Raw genomic sequence first — 15,035 nt, 5'->3', positions numbered from 1 at the left:
TCCTTTTTATATATATATATATTATTAGTATTATTATTTTAATTCTCTTCTCTATATTGGCATTCTATATCTTTTTCTGCTGTTTTGCTAGTACTTTTCCTAAATCGATGCAAATGTACTGGGAAATGATGATCATGCATCTATGTGATGAAACTAAGAATTACTGAGTGCATTTGTAGAGTGGAATGATTTCTAAATGTTGTGTTAATTTCTTTTCTTTTTTTTGATTAATAAAAAAAAATTAAAAAAAAAAAAAGAGTCAGTCTGCATACTCAGCCACTACTAAAAAGGACAGTGATGTCATCTGGATTTTCACCTCTCACATTCAATCCGTTGTCACATGCAAACTGCGCAAAAGGTGACATATAATTTGGGTCATAGGCCAATTCATGAGCTTGTTTAGAAATGCTTCTTGCAGTCTGTTATATACTCTTACAGTTCTGAGTTCTTTAACTTTTTTAGCTCCTGAGGAATCATATAACCAGGCATGTTGTCAAAGAGCCCATCTGTCATCATCAGGATCATGTCACTTAACTGGACATCAAAAGAAGTGCTAGCAGCAGCATCTGGGCTGTCACTCAAAACAACTCTCTCAGCTTCGGGTGACCCAATGGAGAGCTGGAATGGAGTGTTGAAGTAGTGCTGCTGATCATCTGATTCATGTACAACTTCTAACAACCAGGAAGCCTGAATGGCCCAAGCTGGTCATGTGTAAGCAGTGGCTAATTCTGTCCAGCACCACCATGCAGGTAGTGCTGCTACCAAACTAAGGCACTTTATTTTGCAGCAGCTCACAGTAGCTTGTGGTGAGAATACCAATAGGATTACTTATTACAAACTGTCCTTCTTTTACTAAATACTCACACGTTTATATTAAAGTCCCTGAGATCTGAAACGGTTAAACTCCATAGTCTCTCCATCTTTGAACACCATCTGCAACTCCAAGCATGTCGGCAGAACAGTGCAGGAAATGAAGCACGCATCATGCCCTTTTTGAGAAGGCCCTTACAGAAGTCCTTGCTGAAGCTACAGCCAGTGGTCACCAGCCCATAGTCACTGCCACTGGTGCTAGGGTCAGTTTACAAGAGACCGCGGAGCACGCAGGCCACCAGTCACTCATACAAGTAGACCGAGAACATCGCTGCCACTGCACCCTCTGCAAAACGCAGGGAGAAGGAGCAAGTGGAGGCCCGGAGCCAGCTCTCTCTTCAGCCACTGCTGCCCCTGCCCCAAGGATGGGGTATCACACTCACTCTGCTGTGGGGACCAGAACCAGAGCAAGGTCAGAGCCAGTGGCTCTTCCACCCCATCTGGTTGGGGTCTGAGCGGCAGCCGCTGCTATCTTCAGCTCCACTGGAAAATTCATATTTCTTAAATCTTCTATTTATTTTTATTTTCAGATTTATTTCTGAGAATTCTAGCCATTTCTCTGTAAAGACCCAGTATGTTAGGTGCCCTGCTGAATCCCTAGGACCTGGACTATTTCCCAGTACACAGAATGTAGCCAAGAGGACATACGGATGAATAAAAAAATGAATTTTCAAAACTTCCCTTCACAATGGCCATACATATGCAACATTATATGAGGGTTACAATTTTGCAATTGTCTGTATTTCTAATCAAGATGAAAAAATGTTTGTCCCACAGAATGAAGTACTGAACACATTTATTATCTGTGTAATCAAGGTGTGCGCTCTGGAATTTAGTCTGTGGTAGTTAGATTTAGGTGTCAACTTGGCCAGGTGAAAGCACCTAGTTCTCATTGCTGAGGACATGAGCCAAAGGCATGTGAACCTCATGTTGCTGATTACATCTGCAGTCAGCTAAGAGGTGTGCCTGCTGAAATGAATGATGTTTGATTTAACTGGCTGGTGCTTAAATGAGAGAGCTCAATATAGCACAGCCCAAGCAGCTCAGCATATTTCATCTCAGCACTCGCAGCTCAGCCCAGGCCTTTGGAGATATAGAATCACCCTAGGGAAAGTTGTTGGAACCCAGAGGCCTGGAGAGAAGGCCAGCAGAGATCACCCTGTGCCTTCCCACGTAGAAAGAACCTCAGTTGAAAGTTAGCTGCCTTTCCTCTGAAGAACTAGACATTAACTAATAAATCCCCTTTGTTGAAAGCCACCCATCTCTGGTGTGTTGCATTCTGGCAGCTAGCAAACTAGGACATAGCCCTTATTAGGTTTATTCAATGTTGTAAAGGAATATATGACATAGGTTATACTATTTTGAGAAAGAGCTGAGCTGGGCAGAACTTTGGGTGGAGAATAAAATTTAATTTCCTTTTGAACCTCAGAACCTAGCTGACCTCAACAAGTCTTCAAAACACATATGAGTAGGCCTCATTCACTTAAACTCTTCTAAGTCTGAGTATATTCCACCTTTTTTATATCCAATATCTTTTTTATATCACAATATTACATTTTGTGGTTTCAACTTCTGCCTTACCAAATCCATTTCCTATTTTGACAATTTGTGTCCTTTTCCCATATTTCTCATGTACCTATTACCTTTAATTGCCACATCCAAGATTCTTGGTCTTTGCTATACAATATTGTAAGTTTCATACCTGTAACTTGCAATACAAGTTGCATATTTGTAAATCACACGTAGCTATTAAATTTAAATTAGTAAAGTTTAATTAAAATTAAAAAATTGTTTTCTTCAGTACCACTATCCAAATTTCCTACATCCACTAGTCACATGTGCCTAGTGGCTTCTGTAATGGACTGGCAGATACAGAACATTATCTTCATTGTAGAAAGTACCACTAGGCACACTGATCTGGACCTTAGATATTGCTTATACTTTTTAAATTTACAAATGATTTTTTTTCTCCACTCTATTTCCCTCCTGTCTTTCCTCAAATGATATTTTACTGTATTTCTTTTAACTTCTTAAAGTAGGGGGTCAATATCATTAAATTATTTATTTTAATTAATGTAAGCATTTTTAACATTATAAAGGCAGTAATTTTCCTGGGAATACTGGCTTAACTTTTTGACTTTGGCAATTTTATATAATGTATTAAACCATCATTACTTTTTCCATAATGTAAATTTTTAAAATGTGTGCCAAATATAGTTAGAGCCCTCTCTCCTGTTAATTTTCAATTCCTAGAGTATATTTTCTGTTTCTCACTGTTTTATGGTTTTATTTTCTTTTGAATAGGGAATACTGGTTATCACTTTAAAGTTTTTTAAGTTTTCTTCCATCTTACTTTATGAACCATTTATCTGCTGGCTCCACGAGCCCTTTAAATATGTATTTTATGTTTTGGACGTGGTATTTTCAGACATACATTTATTGAATAATTGTGGAATTCCTTCTACTTCTTTTTTTGAGTAAGCAGTAAGGAATTATAGTACCAAAACAAGAGATACAAGCAAAACAGATGACAAGGTAAGTAGGTCTTAACACAGAAACACAGAGATCACCAGAGGAAACTAAAGAATTTAATGAAATGGAAAACTTCCTAGAAACACGAACAACACTTAAAGTAAAAGACCCTACAAAAACAATCACCAGTAAAGACTGTAAATCAGTAATCAAAAATCCTCTAGCAAAAAAAAGTCTTGAACCAGATGGCTTCACAGGTGAACTGTAACAAGCATTCCAATAATATAGTTCTGCTCAAAGCCTTCAAAAAATTGAGAAGGGAATGCTATATAACTAATCCTATGAAGCCAACATCACCCTAATACCAAGGCCAAACAAAAATACTACAAGAAAACTTCAGACCAATCTCTCTAATGAATACAGATGCAAAAATCCTCAACATAATACTTATAAATCAAACCCAACAGCACATTAGATGAATTACATACCATGATCAAGTGGGTTTTTTTCCCAGATATGAAAGAAAGGTTCAACACAAGAAAACCAATTAATATAATAAACTACATTAACAAATCAAAGGGGAAAAAAACCACAAGATCATCTTGATAGAAGCAGAAAAGGAATTTAACAAAATCAAACATCCATTCTTGATAAAATACCTTGAAGAACAGGAATTGAAGGAAATTGCCTCAACATGATAAAGGCCATAGATGAAAAACTCACAGCTAACATCATACTCAATGGGGAAAGACTGAAAGCCTTTCCTCTAAGATTTGTAGACAAGGATGCCCACCATCAAAATCATTGTTCAACATTGTGCTGCAAATTTTAGCAGGAGCAATTAGGAAAGAAAAAGAAATAAAAGGCATTCAAATTGGAAAGGAAGCAGTAAAATTTTCACTCTTTGCAGATTACATGATCCTGTATTTAGAAAATTTTGAAAAAAAAAACATAATAAAGCTACTTGAGCTACTAAGTTCAAGGACTAGCAAGCACAGACCGAGGAAAAGAAGCAGGTTCCAAGGTGTCACACAATACCAGCTTTACTGTGGACTTCCAAGAAGTTGCCAGAATAGGAGCAACCTGGCTCTGTGCAACAAATACAGAAGGGACAGAAAAATAACTAGGACAGCAGTTTCAGGGTGTGAATGACACAGAGAGTTTTCTACCCTATACAGGGAGACCCTGGATGAAAAAACAGAGGAACTGCAATGGTGAGAATAGGGTGAATGTGCTCAGTCACAAATTCAGCCTACTCTTGCAGCTGGCTTGGGAGATCTTTCCTCACACAGTTCTGCAAGCTAGACGTTCCCATGGGGAACTTGGAAGCCACCAGCCTCGCTTTCCCTGTGCACAAAAACCATCTATCCAGAGTGCAGTGCTCCTCATCCTTGAAACAGGCTATCGTGGGTGCCAGTTTTTTTTTCCGACAGAGATCGTGAGGCTCTCCCCATGGAGGAGGGAGAGATAGAGTGGTGCAGGTCTGACAATCACCCAGTGAAAGAGACTTATTTGGGGTCCTGATACCACTCCCCTCCTCTCACAGGGGGCTAGAGACCTCAGTCAGGTACAGACAGAGAGGCGAAGCATGGGAAGATGGCCAAATTATACACCGCGACCAACTGCAAGACATTTCCAGATTGGCTGTGAGCAGAGGAAGCTTAAACATCCAGTCCTACAGCCCAAGGTCATCCCAAGTGGGAGTCTAGGAGCCATCAGAACCATGGGGCATACAAGCAGAGGGCCCTGATTGGAATTACAATGGAAATCCATTCAGCTTGGCCAGCACCTGCAGTCCAGGAGAGGTAGGCCTGAGAAGAGGTGGCTCAAGATTGCCATCTGCTGGGAAAAAGGAGAGTACAGTGTAATAAACTGCCTATCTGTCCCACTTCTCAAAAGGGTGTCTGGTAGAATTGTAATCCTCCTATAAGATCTGGGACTCAATTTGGCAGGGAAGCACTGACAAACCAAGTCCAAAACGGAACATTCAATGCAATCCCAAATATATATAAAACCTCAGATGGAAATCAACTTGTAAAATAATCTTATTAATAGAATCAAATGCACATTTGCAACAGAAAATTATAAAGCACATCAAGATTCAAGTAGACATCGCCCAGACAAATGACCAAATTAATTCAGTGGAGGGGACAAAGAATTTGGAACAACTAATCAAGGATGTTCATAAAAACATAAAACATATTAAGAAGACACTGTAAGAGCATAAAGAAGAATTTGAAAGAATAGAAAAACAGCAGATCTCAATGAGATGAAGGATACTGTAGACCAAATTAAAAGTATACTAGAGACATATAAAGCAAATCTTAAGAGGCAGAAGAAAGAATAACAAATCAGAAGATAGGACAATTGTACTCGAAGGCTTTGCTAGTTTGAAGATGCTATGTACCCCAGAAACACCATATTCTTTTTCCTAATATTGTGGGGGCAGTCCTACTGTTTGGGGTGGAACCTCTGATTGGATTGTTTCCATGGAGATGTGACACATCCAATTGTGGGTGGGACCATTTGATTAGATGGAGATGTGACTTTGTCCATTCAAGGTGGGTCTTGATTAGCTACTGGAGTCCTTAAAAGAGCTCATGGAGAAAAAGTTCAGAACCAACATAGATGCAGACATTTGGAGATGCATGGAGTGCTGACAAGAGAGAGGACACCTAGACACGGAAGCTTGGGGATGCAGAGTCTAGCAAATGTCATTATGTACCTTCCCATGAGATGCTAAGCAAGTCAGAACCAGAGTTTTGCCCTGGAGAAGCTAAGTGAAGGCCCACAGATGCTTAGAAAGGAAGCCACTGGAATCAAGAGCTGTAATTTGTTTGAAACCAGAAGGCAAAGGAGCAGCAGATGCCAACTATATGCCCTCCCAGCTGACAAAGTATTCCAGATGCCATCAGCATTTCCAGATGCCACCAGCCTTTCTGGAGACAAGCTATCTTCCTCTAGATGCCACCCTTTATAAAAGCCATTCTATTTCTGGTATATTGCATTCTGGCAGCTTTAGCAAACTAAAACAAATGCAAAAAAGCAAGAAAGATTGAAAAAATGGAACTATATCTCAGGGAAATGACATGAAGTACACAAATAAAAGAATTATTGGTGTCCCAGAAGAAGAGACGAGTAAGGGGGGGATAGGAAGCCTAGCTGAAGAGATAAAGGAAGAAAACTTCCCAATTCTTATAAAAGACATAAATATGCAAATAAAAGTAGTCATATGAACTCCAAATAGCAGAAATCCAAATAGGCCAACACCAAGACATATACAGATAAGCATGTCAAATATTGAAGAAAATAAAAAAGTCATGAAAGCAACAAAAAGTGATTCACTACATAGAACTCAAAACATAAGACTGAGCTTGGACTACTCAATAGCTAGCATGGAGGTGAAAAGACAGTGGTATGATATATTTAAGGTACTGAATGAGAATGATTTACAGCCAAGGATACTTTCTTCTGTCAAGGTGTCCTTCAAAATTGAGGGGGAGATTAAAATCTTTACTGCCAAACAAAGGCTGAGAGAATCTGCCAACAAGAGTCCTGCCCTACAAGAAATAGTAAAGACAGGAGAGGAAGGTCTGGAGAAAGAGTACAGAATTGAAGAGTAATAGCAAGGGTAACTTAAAAGATTACGAGAAAGCAGGGAATTAGGATATAGATCTAATAAATAAAAACTTTAGGATAGAGAGACCACAGCAGCAGCAGCAGCAGTTCAGCTGATGATGAAAAGAGAGGTAGTTGGGGGGGGGGTATGGGGGGGAGACGCACCTTTTATTTCTATTTTTAAAGGGACAGGACACTAATTTTACCCCACTTCAACCTTGAATTAAGGGAGCTGGGGGGAAGGCAGCTGAGTTCCTTCCCCCACCCTCCAGCCCTGAGATCTCAGAGGGGGACTGAGGCAGAGAGAGAAGAAGGAGTCTTCTTCATTGAAACCCCCATCTAAGACTCCTACCCCTTCATCCCCCCACTTGCCTCCCTCCTGAGTCCCCTCCACCTTCCTCCTCTTTGGCCATGAGAGGAAGAGAAAAAGAGACCAAAAGCCTCTTAGCAACACAGACCCTTCTCTGCTGCTGCTGGTGCTACTGCTGCTGCTTGGCCCTGGCTGGAGACATCACACTACACCCAGGAGCAGCCACTTCCCCCGCTCTTCTCCTCCTCCTTCACCTTCTTCTCCTCCACCCCGTCCTTTATTACCTTTAGTGTAATCCTCCACAGCTCCAGGAAGACACTCAAAAGTGGGGACAAGAAAGATATTCAATGAAGACATTGGTTTCTGTGTGTGGGAAGCAGATATTGAAGTTTTTATGGTTTACAGACAAAATCTTTAAAAGTTAGACACTCAAGGGCCAAGTAAATAAATACCAGAAGCCAAGAACACAGAATATCTTAATCAATTCATAGACTCCTAATGCTTCTCTAATTCCATGAAACAGAGATGAATAGCTCCTCTGGCAAATGGCCACAGAGGATGACAACAAATTTTCTGGTGAAAAGAGGCTCTCCCTTACAGGGATGCTAATGGCATAAAGTATCTGAAGATTTACTGCCTCCATTAAGCTATTGGATCTTACAACACTTAAGTTTTCATCAATTTCTCTCCAGAAGAAGGAATTGTTTTAAAAAATATCATTAACCTAAGAAAGTAATATCACTACTCAAAATTGTGTTCAACTGTTGAGCATCTATTCAAAGGACATGAGGTCCAAATTGTTGTCCCTCTGAACATGAAAGACAATGCTCTACCATTTTCTAAAATCCAGCAACACATGCTCAGAATTGGCCTCACTCTCTAAGCCAAACTCTGCAGGTGGGATCATTGCTTTCCTCTCTATGTGGGACACGACATCCAGAGGTGAAAGTCTCCCTTGGTGGCATGGGAGATGACTCCACAGGATAAGTTTGGCCCTGGCACTGTGGGATCAACAATGCTGTCCTTACCAAAGGGGAAAGAGAAGTCTACAAATAAAGTATCAATGGCTGAGAGAGTTCAAATGGAGTTGAGGCTACTCTGGAGGTCACTCTTATACAAGCTTCAGTTAGATATACTACCTATCATAACTTGTCAAACCTCAGCCAAAACCATTCAAATCAATACTAAAGAACACTTAGGGCATGCCAAACCCCAACCAAAAGCATGCCAGCCAATCCTAAAGAACACCTAGGGCAATATATAAGATTCTACAAAGGTTCCATGAACTAGGGTTACTTTCCAGAAACGTATTGACTACCAGATGGGTCCCTGGACAAGATAAGTCCTGAAACCTAGAGGGCAGAGCATCTCCAGAACAACAGCTACTTCTATCTCCCTACCCCATATTACTGACAGCCCCTTCCAACATGAAAAACTCAGAATGGTCATAGCCGAAATACCCCTAAAGGGTGGAACAGAAAGATCAAAGGTGATGGTGGAGTTATACAGAGAAGGTAGGGTTTTAAAAACGAATATGATTGCTGAATCATTAAATTGTTATTTCTTTGAGTCACAAATACCTTAGAGCAGCTAGAAGTCGAAACCTAAAATTGTGGAATTGTAACCCATATAAAAACTCTGAAATCTGTTCTACAACTAATTGTTGTGCTGTGCTTTGAAACTTATTGCTTTTTTTGTATATATATTTTTCACAAAAAAAGAAAAAGTTGATTGTGAAGGCAAAAAAATATTTATTCCTTCTAGCCTCCTATATTCTGGAGTAGCTAGAAGGAAAAATCTGAGAAGATAGTATGGTAGCCCATGACAAACTCTGGGATCTGTCCTGTAACTACTTGTTGAAGAGTGCTTTGAAAACTATCGCTTTTTTCTTCCTTTGCTTTGTATATATATTATATTATTAAAAAAAAAAAAAAAGAACACCTAAGGCAATATATAAGATTCTACAAAGGTTCCATGTACTAGGGGAACTTTCCAGAAATCTACAACCTCCAGACGGGGGTCCTGGGAGAAACTGAGCAGCCAGCCTCTTCAGATGATCAGCTAGTTCCAGCTCCCTACCCCATATTACTGACAGCCCCTTCCAACATGAAAAAATTAAGAATCAGCATAGCTCAAATACCCGTAAAGAGTGGGAGAAACATCAAAAGTGATAGTGGGTGATGGTGGAGTTATACAGAGACAGTAGAGTTTAACAAATTAGTATGATTTCTGAATATATTATTGCATTATTTCTTTTAGTCTATCTTAGAGCAGCTAGAAGTCAAAACCTAAAATTGTAGAATTGTAACCCATACCACGCTCTGAAATCTGTTCTCCAAGTAACAGTTGCATTGTGCTTTGAAATTTATTACTTTTTTGTATATGTTATTTTTCACAAAAAAAGAAAAAAAAAGGTTGATTGTGATGATGAAAAAATATTTTTAAAAAATTCAGCAACACACACAAACTTAACGATAAGGTGGTCGATTCAAGAACCGCCTTTACAGTAATTAACTCTGAATGTTAATGGGTTAAATTCATGAATTTAAAGACACAGCTCAGGGCGCTGCCACAGTGGCTAGGCAAGCAGAATTCTTGCCTGCCATGCCAAAGACTCAGGTTTGATTCCTGGTGCCTGCCCATGCAAAAAAAAAAGGACAGCTGGGCAAAATGAAGTGAAAAATATGATCAATCTACATGCTGCTACAAGAGACCTATCTTAAACCCAAGGATACAAAGGAAAGGTGGAAAAAAAAAGTTTTATGCAAGCAGTAACCAAAAGAAAGCAAGAATAGCTATGTTAATATCAGATATTATGATAATATTATATTAAGTAGACACAAATATAAAGATATCATAAGAGACAAAGAAGGCCACTATATATTAATGAAAGGGACAATAACAGTAATCAGTATATACCTAGAAGAGCTGTAAGCAATGACACAAACCGACATTTGTATACCAATGTTCATAGCAGCACTATTGCTAATTTCTAAAAGATGGAAACAATTCAAGTGCCCGTCAACAGATGAGTGGATAAACAATTTGTGGTACATACATACAATGACGTATTAGGCAGGAGTAAGATGAAATGAAGTCCTGAAGCATAGGACAATATGGATGAACCTAGAGGATATAAGGCTGAGTGAAATTAATGAGGCACAAAAGGACAGATACAGCATGATTTTGCTATATATTTTGCTTATTATATAATTAGTGAGGCACAAAAGGATAGATATAGTATGATTTTGGTCTGGTAAAGAAAGCAAACTTCAAAACATATGGCCCAGAAAGAAAATCTGTACTCATATATAGTAATGAACCAGGTATTGCATTTATGCAGTTAAGAGTCTGCAATGATCTCGCAAGCAACGGTTTCCATAAGTTTTGTAATTATAACATTGACCATTCATGATAAAGAAAGTATATATATATTTTACTCAATTACTTACCACTTTTCCTGGCACTTCTTTTGAAATGGGGATGTCAGGTTCTCAGGATATGGGACTGAGGTGTTTTTTGGTAGTGAGGAGGAGAGGTTCCCCAAGGAGAAAGAGGGTATACAACTTGAGTTTTCAACTTATTCAGCTGTGGGGAATATGCAGAAATTCCTTGAACTCCTAAATAAAACAAAAAAATAATAAAAATAAACAAGTTCAGCAATGTTGTAGGATATAAGATCAATATGCAAAAATCAATGGTGTTTCTACATAGTAATAATGAGCTATCTGAGAAGGTAATCAAGAAAAATAATTCTGTTTTAAAAAGCAACTAAAAGAATCAAATATCTAGGAAAAAACTTAACAAAAGATGTAAAGGACTTGGACACATAAAACTAGAAAACACTGGTTAAAAAAAAAAATCAAAGACAAATAAATGTAATGACATTCCATACTCATGGGGTAGAAGGCTAAATGTCATTGAGATGTCAACTCTACTCAAATGCATATATAAATACAATACAAAATCAATCAAAATCCCAATAGCTTGCTTTGCAGATATAGAAAAAGCAATAATCAAAGTTATTTAGAAGGACAAGGTGCCCCAAACAGTTAAGAACATCTGGAGAAAGAAAAATGAAGTTGAAAGTTTCACATTTCCTGACTTTAAAGCATATCACAAAGCTACAGTGGTAAAAAACAGTATGGTACTGGCCTAAGGTTAGATATACTGGCCAATGGAATCTAACTGAAAGTTCAGAAAATTACTCTTTCATCTCAGGCCAAATGATTTCTGATTAGGTGGCTAAGTTCACACAACTGAGACAGAATAGCCTCTTCAACAAATGGTGCTGGGAGAACTAGATATTCATACCAAAAGAATGACAGAGAACCCCTACCTCATATGTTGTTCAGAAATTAACTCAACATGGATCAAAGCCCTAAAATACTAAAACTAGGACCATAAAACTCAGAAGAAAACGTTAAGATCTTATAGTAGGAGGTGATTTCCTGGACCTTATACCCAAAGCAAAAGCAATGAAAGAAGAAATAGATAAATGGGATCTCCTCAAAACTGAATACTCTGGTGCACCAAAGGACTTTGTCAAGAAAGTAAAAAAGCAGCCTACTCAGTGGAAGAAAATATTTGGAAGCAACCTATCTGATAAGGGCTTAATATCCAGTATATATGAAGAAATTCTACAACATAACAACAAAAAGACAAATAACCCACTTAAAAAATTGGCAAAAGACATAGATACTTTCCCAAAAAGGAAAACATAAATGGATTTCATTTTTTTTGCCTATCTATAATTTTTATTTTGGAATAATGAAAATGGTTTAAAATTGAATGTGATGATGACTGCTTAAGTCGGTTATGATACCGTGAAACACTGATTATATACTTTGGATGGATTATATGTTATATGAATACATCTCAAAATTTGCAAGGATAAAATGGGCAAAACCCACTTTTCCAAAGAGGAAATACAAATAGCTAATAAGCACATGAAAAGATGCTCAACTTCACTAGCTGTCAGGGAAATGCATATCAAAACAACAGTGAAATACCATTTCACATGTACTGGAATGGCCATTACCAAAAAAACAAAAACTAAACGTGTTGGAAAGTATGTGGAGAAATAGATACACTTATTCACCGTTGGTGGGAATATAGAATGGTGCAGCCACTCTGGAAGGCAGTTTGGTCAGTCTGCAGAAAGTTGAGTATAAACTGTCACACAATCTGGCAATTCCACTACTCAGTATATACTTTGAAGAACTGAAAGTAATGGACACAAATAGGCATTTGTACACTGATGTTAATAGTGGCATCATTCACAATTGTCGACAGATGGAAACAGCCCAAATGTCCATCAACTGATGAGTGGATGAACAAATTGTGGTATACGTAAATGATGCAACATTATACAGTGGTAAGAAGGAATGAAATCATCATGCATGCAACAATGTGGGTGGACCCTGATGACATTACATTATGAGAAATAAGTCAGAAAGAAAAGGACAATATTTTATGGCTTCACTAATATGAACTAAATATAATGAACAAACTCTAGGAGTTAATTTCCAGAAAACAGATCTTCAGGAGACAGAAAAATGGTAGAAATTGGACAACTGAAGGTTAGGAGTACAGAATATTTAATAAGGTTGAGCATAAAGTTTTGGAAATGGATAGCACAATACTGTGTGATGGTAGCACAATACTATAAATGTAATTAAGAAAGGTAAGTGTGAGTATGGTTGAAGAGGAAGACTAGGGTAATGTATGTCACCAATGTATGTCACCAGAAGAAAAGCTATAGGAGAAAATGTTAATGCACAGGTGAGAGTTTTCGGGCGACAGCCTTTCTATGCCCTCCTTTTCCAATCTGTGAAGTAAAAGGACCAGCCTGTTACTTAAGATTATAACTGTTGATCCTGAGACTTCCTGAATTTGACTATGAGTGGCAACTTTTACTGACAGAATTTGTCATGTTGCTTATCCTCTCTTTGCATGTAAATATCAATTATGCCCATCTCCTACGTAATATTTTGTGAGAAATAAAGAGTTGGTACACTCTAAGTACATAGAATTTTGTCTGTTCATTAAAGTTTCAAGTGAGATTTATTATGACCTGTTAACCCTCCCATGCTTTCAAAAGAAAGGTTAATTTCCCTTTGGAAAGTTTTTATAAAATTAGAAGACTGTAAACAAACTGATAAGAACCAAAAGGAAGAACTGAACTAGCAATCCAATAGACCAACCAAGTACCTTCAATCACCTAGAATATGTGAGAAACTGCTCATAATTTTCTTAATACCTACTATCCTTTTGAAATATTAATGAATTATTAGAGCAGCAATATCTCTACAAGGTGGTTTTCACTGACTGAAAATAAAATAACAATTAAAAACTTGTACCTCGTATCGCAGGGCGAATGCTGTCAGCGCACTTCCCCCTCCCCCAAGACGAAGGGCGGCGCAGGGTCTTGCGATCCTGGGTGGTGGCACCACACCTCTGGGAGGCCCTCGATGCCCCAGGCCGGACGAGCGACGGCTCCGCAAGCCCAGGGGCGGCACACAGGAATGGCGGACTCCCCTACGAAAGTTATAGCTGCCGTCACCATCTTCTGTCCATGACAGCCAGCCTGTACTTCTAGGGTGTTGCTCCCTTGCTTAACACGCGCGATCTGGGCGACGGGGGAAGCGCCCGGGAGCACGGAACTCTCGCGTTAATAGGCTTTGCTAAAGGCGGAGTGAAAAAGGCGTTTACTTCCGGTGTCGTCCCCTCCCTGTCACCTGTGAGTCGGGGAGAAGTGTGACGATATCTTCCGGGACTGAAGGAGACTACTCACCCGCGGAAGCCTATCTCCCTAAACTATCAAGGTAAGGAAAAAGAGGAAAGGACTGCCATGTTTATTCGATTTTAAGGTGCATTTTAACATCTCTAAAAACTCAGCCTGTGTCTGACAATGAATGGTGTGTTCGTTGTGGGTTCATTCAGAAAATGCTGAATCGGCAGCCTGTCCTCTTTCCTAGTGACTCCGGAAACAATAGTGCAGCTTAAAACTGATGATATTGTATTTGATGAAACACAGTAAATAGAACTTGAAACCAGTTGATGAAGCGTGTGAGACCAATCCGTCTTGAAGGGTATGAATATAGAGTCCCCTTTGTCCCTGAACTGTTTTTAAAAGGCTCAGCGTGTTCATCCGTGGTTTTGGGAAATCTGCTCTAGGCAATTGCCCTGTGGTGGACCCAATCTCAAGTTTGAAATCCAGTTTTCCAACCGGGAAAAATCAACTCTGTAAGCTCAGGCACCCAAGCTTGTTGGTTCAGTAAACCTCAACAACGTGGCTTCCCCGGTTTGGCAAGTCTTTTTTCAACCCTGGCAAAGTTTATAATTTAGTAAACCTCATGTTAAATATAACAGATTTATCTCCTTTGCCTCCTGAGACGCCTCTAATATGATAGGAAAGGGTTTTTAAAAAGGCGAAAACCCATGAAGGCAAAAGGTGGAGGTAGGTGGACGGTTGCTTCTAAAGTTGCTGCCTTAAAAGACTGGAGCCTGCAGGCCAGTGACTGAAGCATTATGCATGAGAATGCAGCTGGAAAAGGAGAGGACCCTAGAGCTCTCTACCTACCTGTGCTGCAAGCAGGCATGGCTCTCTGCCCCAGCAGTGACTGGGAAGTGAGCTCCAGGAAAGGAGCTCAGTTGCCCACCTGACTGGGGCAGAGCCCTGTTCTTAGGTGCCCCCTACTGTAGCAGAATGGCCCAGCCATATCCTGGCCTCAAAGGTCAGCAGCCCCAGGGACTAGGAGCA

General features: G+C 39.3%; 1 protein-coding gene and 1 pseudogene across 2 annotated transcripts in view; both read right to left on the bottom strand.

Moving 5' to 3' along the window:
* Nucleotides 1–13,927, bottom strand: part of LOC143673840 (uncharacterized) — a 35,012-nt gene extending 21,085 nt beyond the window's left edge. For both annotated transcript variants that reach the window (XM_077148855.1, XM_077148856.1), the window contains exons 1-2: nt 13,633–13,927; nt 10,723–10,890 (exon numbers count right to left, since the gene is read on the bottom strand). The gene's annotated coding sequence lies outside the window, so the exon portion shown is untranslated. The remainder of the gene's footprint in view (nt 1–10,722; nt 10,891–13,632) is intronic.
* Nucleotides 262–7,073, bottom strand: LOC143673841 (protein phosphatase PTC7 homolog pseudogene; annotated as a pseudogene).
* Nucleotides 13,928–15,035: the final 1,108 nt, after the last annotated feature.

This window comes from Tamandua tetradactyla, chromosome 2 (genome assembly GCF_023851605.1).
Source record: "Tamandua tetradactyla isolate mTamTet1 chromosome 2, mTamTet1.pri, whole genome shotgun sequence".
Classification (NCBI taxonomy): Eukaryota; Metazoa; Chordata; class Mammalia; order Pilosa; family Myrmecophagidae; genus Tamandua; species Tamandua tetradactyla.
The sequence above is the reverse complement of the archived record's forward strand: the minus strand, read 5'-3'. Positions and strand labels throughout refer to the sequence as shown.